The following is a 7018-nucleotide window of genomic DNA, read 5'->3' on the forward strand; positions in this document are numbered from 1 at the left end:
TAGATCACATACTATTATAGAAACGTACAGTATAGATAAGTATAGAGTATAGACCACATCAGTAGTAGCCCAATTATTTTTTTTACATAATATACACAAGTAGGGTGGACAAACAGCGGACAAGGAAGATTATATCATGGCTCAAGAGTTGCCTATATGTTTATCCTTATGTTTGAACAATCCTGAAAAAAAACATATTTCCCGAATTTCAATTTCCTATTAATATCTTTCCAGTTAAATACTTTCCTGTTAAATATTTTTCTTAGTTTTAAATTCCTGTGTAATATATTTACAGTAAATACTTTCCTCAAAAATATTTTCCAGAATTATATTTTCCAATGTAATATCGTACCAGTTCAATCTTTCTATAGAAGTATTTTACCAAAAAAATGTTTCCTGAATTTAATTTTCCCACGTAATATTCTTCCAGCGAATAATTTCCTGAAATTTATTTTCCTGAATAATATTTTCCCCAAAATATATTTCCGGAATATCAGTTTCCTGTGTAATCATTTTCTTGCGATATTATTTCTTTACGAATATTGTTGTTCCTGTTACATATTTCCAACTTTTACTTTCCCGATTTATGCAGCCCCCCGGCCCACTTTTAATACTATACTTTCAAATATATCGATAAAAATGTACATTTGTTAAATAACTTCGATTCAACAAGTTACTTTAACATGGGGATGTAGCTCAGTGGTAGAGCGTTCGCTTTGCATGCGAAAGGCCCCGGGTTCGGTCCCCGGCATCTCCAAGATATTTTTTATTATTTTTTTTTGTGGTGAATTATAATTTAATATATTAATATACTAATAAAAAAAATGTATAACTATATTTTGTAATATTTATTTAGTAAATTGATAGTTATATTACCTATATAGTATTTGTATAGTATTATATGGTTCAATACTAAATACGATAATTTTAATTTATATTTGTTAAACAAATGTTAAAATTAGCATAGTATTCAATAATAAATGTGTATGTCATAAAGGTAAAAATAAAATTGTCAAATACCTGGTATGCCTACCCGCTGCGTATGCCAGTGGCGTAGCCAAGGTATTTTGTTTTTATTATTGATTTAATATCAGCGTAAATCTATAGACTATAAAGACAAACTATATAAGTAGCCAGTAGGTATTAATATAGTTCATAATATGTATAAATAACTATCTTTTCATTTTAAAATAATGATATTCGTCACAGAAATAAAAAAAAAAAAAAATACATGTAGAATAAACATTGTACAATATTGTACAATAAACGAATGTACCACACAAACATAATAAGTATATGTCTATCAGTTTTGAAGGACTCGCTATACATAATAAATTACCATTTATATTCGTAGAATAAGTCTCTCTAGGTTTTATTATACATACATTTTAATTAAATAGTTTATTATTAAATATAAAGATCATCACAAACCGAAACTACTATATTATATTGTTAATAATTACTGTAAATTTCACACTGTCCCCACAGAGTATCTATGTATCAGTTGTATCTATGTATTGATTAGTATGCTGTGTATTGGAAACTCACATAAAGAGCAGCTCGCTTGAATTCAATAAAAATGTTTTCTCTCTCTTGTAAATTAAACAAATTCGCATAAGATCCACCCAGGGGCGAATTTACCCATAGGCCACCAAGGCACGTGCCTAGGGCGTAACATTTATTGGGCCGCAATTTTTTAGTTAATTTTTACTTTTTAGGTTTTCATAATTTATTATATTTACCTAAATTTATAATTGATATTAATTTTTTTTTGTATACAACTTGCATGAAAAAGGAGAATGGCTCTCGAAGCCCCGTCGCAGTTACGTTTTAATTCATAAGCTATAATACCCGAGATAATACCTAACCTTGCAGTTTGGGTTCAATTGTATACTTACTAGTTAGTATCAAAGGCTAATATCATAAGCATACAGGTAAGTAACCAATTTTTTTGAGAGATAATAACTAAATAATTAATACATATATGTAAAGAATACTTAAATATATTACCTATTAGCTACTATATAAAGGCCCAAAACTAGCCCATACCCGGCCCGCTAATGATAAATGCAAATGCCCCCCCCCCCCCAAATGACGCCACTGGTCTCCTGCATAGTGCATACTGCTCAGAAATCTTATAGATTTCATCCAGTTTTTATAGTTTATTTCATGGAAAATTACCTCCACCCACCCCCAACCGTGGGAGCACGCCAATGTAAAGGACGCTAGTGTTGTATGCCTAAGGGCGGAAAAATGGCAAGTCCGCCCCTGGATCCATCGAAAAGGCGCAATGCACATACTCAATTATATAGAAATAATAGATAGGAGAACAGGAAAGTATAATAATATAAAACCACATAGTGCAACCAGTTCAAGAAGTTCTCCCGATTACATGGTAAAGACTATATAGATTATATTCAACAATTTGGGAAATTACAACGTTTATGTGAAAATCGGTCTAATAAAACCAATGATATAAAGTCAGCAATTTAGTAATATTGGCATTATAATAACATTATATATATATATATATATATATATATATACGAGGTCAGAGACAAGTTTACGATTGGTAAATAGTAGTCGAAACAAGAAATCAAACACTACGGACGAAACGCCGATCGAAAACTGTTTAAAAATACGGATTTTTGAATTGGTTGTAAATATATAAGCTTTCGACCAAAAAATAAAAAATAAATAAATAAATAAATGCACGACGGTGTGTGTATAGTATAGGTATCGAAGCAGGAGTTGCCTATTTAAACTGTGTAAAATACAGGTACATTTGTTAAACGACATAACTAATTTTCTAATGCATCATTTAACTCGTAGTAAACTCCAAAACATAAAAAATGTTGTGTAAAACGTGCTTTTGTAAAAATCATCAAAATTGTCTTAGAAATCAAGTTATAAATGAAAAAGCGTAAACTTTTTAATAGAAATTTATATTAAATTCAGAATCACGGTAACCGTCGTCGACGTCGTTGTAGTCGTCTTCGCATCAGTGTTGCTAATGTTACCATAAATATAACTGTTCTTATAGATTTTTGAGTAAATACTCAATATTTAATAACGATAAAAATTAGTAATATCACAACAAAAACCCCTCGTAAACTACGTGTATAAAAGGCTAAGTAAAAAAAATATTAGATCTTTAAGCACTATAAAGATGTGATATCATGAATAAATGCAAAGTATATATAATTTAAAGATCTTATATTTTTTTTTTACTTGGATATTTTTGCACTTAGTTTACGAAGGGTTTTTGTTGTAATATATTGTTACAATAGCAGTTGAAAAATATTAAAAATACATAGGCACAATTTTTTTATAAGCATTTAAAGTTCGATTTTTGACAACATTTATCAAATTTAAAATTAAATAATTATTTTGTACTTAAAAATGTATAAAATACTCACCTTTTTTAGCTAAGGGTTGACAATTTAAAACAAGGTTCCGTGTAAATAGGTTATATATAAATTACTTTATTCACAATAATATCACCAAATGTACTTAGTAATATCATAGACTGACTGACCGCCGTCTTTGCTCAGAATCGTTTTTCTTATACAATGATATTATATCATTGAATTCAAATTTAACACTGTTTGAGCAGCCGGCTATTTCCTCAGCATTTGGCCGGGCGCTCGGGCAACTACTTGAATAAAAGGAAATGGTGTTCAACTTTGGACCTGATAGGTGACCAATAAATATAAATATGAATAGTTCTTAAATAGGTAATAATAAGGTATATTGTACGTGAACAAACGTACGTATGTTGGCCTGGAAAACGTCTCTTCCCAGGGCCGTATTTAGGGGGTGGTTTGGAGGGGCAATAGCCCCCCACCTGGAATATCTTAAGGGGCGCCAATATTTTTACGGAGACTATAAAAAAGTTATCGGAAAAATTATAAATTATATTAATAATTTAAATATAATATTATATATTATTATTATATAAGTTAATTGTGCAATATTGTTATTTGTTTCCCAATCTACAACCGCGGAATATACTTCGGCCTCCGACTTCTGAGCACGGTCACGGCGGGTATTGTTTATTTTTAGCCGTATCGCCCGTATTGCCCATATCACTGGTTAGACCATAGACACAGTATTTACAGTGTGCTATGGATCAAAATAATACCCATACCCATAGTACGATAATAATATTGATTTATTGATAATATTTATTTATTTATATTCGTTCCTTTAAGTTATTGTAACCGTATCGGTTGTCGTCAATAATTAGACTGTGTTCTGCCTTCTGTATGGTGCTGTTTTGATAATACCACAGTAATACTGACTTACTAGTTGCTATGCTTAAGTTTCATTAATAACATTCATATTATATATTATACTTATACTTAAACTTATAGTTATATATAGATAATTAATATAATATAAATAGTATAATGAATTCAAAAAAAAAAATTAATGGAGCTGCAAGCAAGAAAAGAAATAGAAGGTAAGCATTTTCAGCAACTGTCAGTTATTCTTTTTATGTATTATAATCTAGTTCTAGAAGTTAAATTAATACATTTATTTAATACATTTTTAAATAATTAATATTAATTTGGTCGATATTACATTTACAATAAGTTTATTGTACATTTTGTTGGTTTAAAAAAAATGAAGAAAATGAAAGGGCAGCTAGTGAAATTGAGAGTGTTGTATTGTTCAAGAAAACAAGTAGTTAAGTATCACACAACAACACTGGAGATATTGATGATTTACATAATTTACATGTGTAATTTGGCCTCCAACTGTTCAACTGAAAGGTCTTTTTCTACACTCCGTCAATAAAAAGTTATTTAAGATCGACTATGTCTTCAGAAAGACTTAATTGTCTTGCAGTTTAAACATAGAAGCTAATCTTACAAAGAGCTTAAATTACTCAGATGTGATAAAAACATTTGCAGCAAAACAAGTTAGAAAAAAAAAAGTTGAAGTAAAAATTATATTTGATATATTTATTAGTATGTTATAAATTGTATGTACTTATATATATACTCGTATTACTATATTCTGTTATTTTTTACCCATTATAATAAATTAATATTAGGTATTTACCAGTCATTGTATTTGCTTATTATTTTTTTTTAAATTTTATTTATCTAAATACTAAATTGGATCACACAAATTTCTATAATTAGTATTATTTACCGAGTAGTTTTAAATTTAATTGTAAGTCGGGGCGCCAAAATGTTGTTGCCCACGGACGCCAACATCTTAAATACGGCCCTGTCTCTTTCCGAGCGCAACGCAAAACAATAATGATATAACAATTGGCGATTGAAAGCTTATCAATATCAGGCCGGCGGGGGGTGGATCTGTAACGTGGAACATGTAAAATAACATAATATAAATTATACAAAGCGTCCCCGTTACATCTTATCAATTTCAATTGCCAATACTAATATGACAATAATAACATGTTCGATAATCGCAACAATGATAATAAATAATGGGTTACCTACCGGTCGGCACATGCGCCGCGGTGGGGTGGTGTATCGACGACGGCGACTGCAACAGCGGCGGCGGCGTGAACGGATGACACGCAGGTGAAGCGGGGCGCGGCGGCTGTTGACAGCGACGAGTGGCCGGATTACGTAACGCGAATATTATGCAATCACGGCCCTTTGAGCGGCGTCGCACGCGGGACTTACGCACACAATAATAAGATCGATGGCGAACGATATACGTGTTGCCGGTCGCGATACGATCTATGGCCCGTCGGAATCAGACGACTACCTATGGTGATCCGATGCGAAGTAATAACGGTCGCAAGTAATCGGCGGCTAACACGCGGCAACGCCTTTCAGTCACACAACGGACTACGGGTCGACGATAGTCCCAACGACGTCAGAAATGATAAAAACAGCGTCGAAAACAATATAAAATAGGAACGTGTGCGGATACAGCACACCACACGAACCCGGGGTTGTCGCTAAACGGCGCCAGAACAACGGCCGGACGCGACACGCGCATGGTCAGCTCTCATAGAGCGTACGGAAAAGACCCACAAACCGTCTGCACGCAACGAGCACACGGCAAAGACAAACCTTAGGTCGCTAGTGGCGACTTGGCTGGAGCCCGGCGACCACGGGCCGCGCGAAGCGCTGTCTCTTGGACCGGTTGCCACACGACGTAATAAAAGCGGCGTCAAGTTCGAACAAACTACATCTATCCCAGTGACCCACTTGTAACCTACTGTACAGCACTCGCCCACCTTTTTTTTTTTTTTATTATATATTCTTTGTAATTTTTTATTACGTTTTCTTGATTGCCAAAGATATTATTATCGAAAAGGACTTATTGAGCCTGGACCTTCTTAGCTAAGGTATTGCCTCCACTGCCAAGAAGAACTGCGCACGCTTATGTTATGATAATATATAGGTAGGTACTTGCTAATATAGGCTGACAGGTCGTGCCCACTTAGAATAATTTTTCATGTGGTATAATTGGGCCGGAGTGGCGCAGTGGTCACACAGTTGACTACGACTCACGCAGTCATCAGTTCGATTCATAGCAAAGTGCAAAAAATGTGTGTGATTCTACGCAGTCACCATTTTCCCGTGCTGTCGTCCGATTGCGTCATCCGGTTTCCAACTAGGTCATACTCCACTGGGAGTGAAGACCGCACATGTCTCCTCTTGGAGAAGGGGGGTAGTATCATGCATATAGTGATATATCGCTGTGTATAGAGACCCGACCATCCGGGTATTGATAAGAGACCCGACCATCTGGGTATTGATAAGAACTACTATAAGCGCAGCGACGAGTGCCGCAAAACGTGTTATCACTGCACATACTATACAACATTTCTTAACCCTGTGACCCACTTGGGGAGGTGTTGCATAGCAAATCGGGGGATATTTTCGTTTTTAATTGTCCGAGCGAGCGCAGCGAGCGAGTGACCCCGCTCGGTGACTCGGTGCAACAAAAATGCAATTTTCTTAACCCTGTGACCCACTTGGGGAGGTGTTGCATAACAAATCGGGGGATATTTTCGTTTTTA

General features: G+C 34.1%; 1 non-coding gene across 1 annotated transcript; it reads left to right on the forward strand.

The window, feature by feature from the left end:
- Window positions 1-685: 685 nt before the first annotated feature.
- On the forward strand, window positions 686-757 carry TRNAA-UGC. Its single transcript has one exon. It is a non-coding gene; the product is annotated as a tRNA-Ala (tRNA).
- Window positions 758-7018: the final 6261 nt, after the last annotated feature.

Source organism: Acyrthosiphon pisum, chromosome A2 (genome assembly GCF_005508785.2).
Source record: "Acyrthosiphon pisum isolate AL4f chromosome A2, pea_aphid_22Mar2018_4r6ur, whole genome shotgun sequence".
In the NCBI taxonomy this organism is placed as follows: domain Eukaryota; kingdom Metazoa; phylum Arthropoda; class Insecta; order Hemiptera; family Aphididae; genus Acyrthosiphon; species Acyrthosiphon pisum.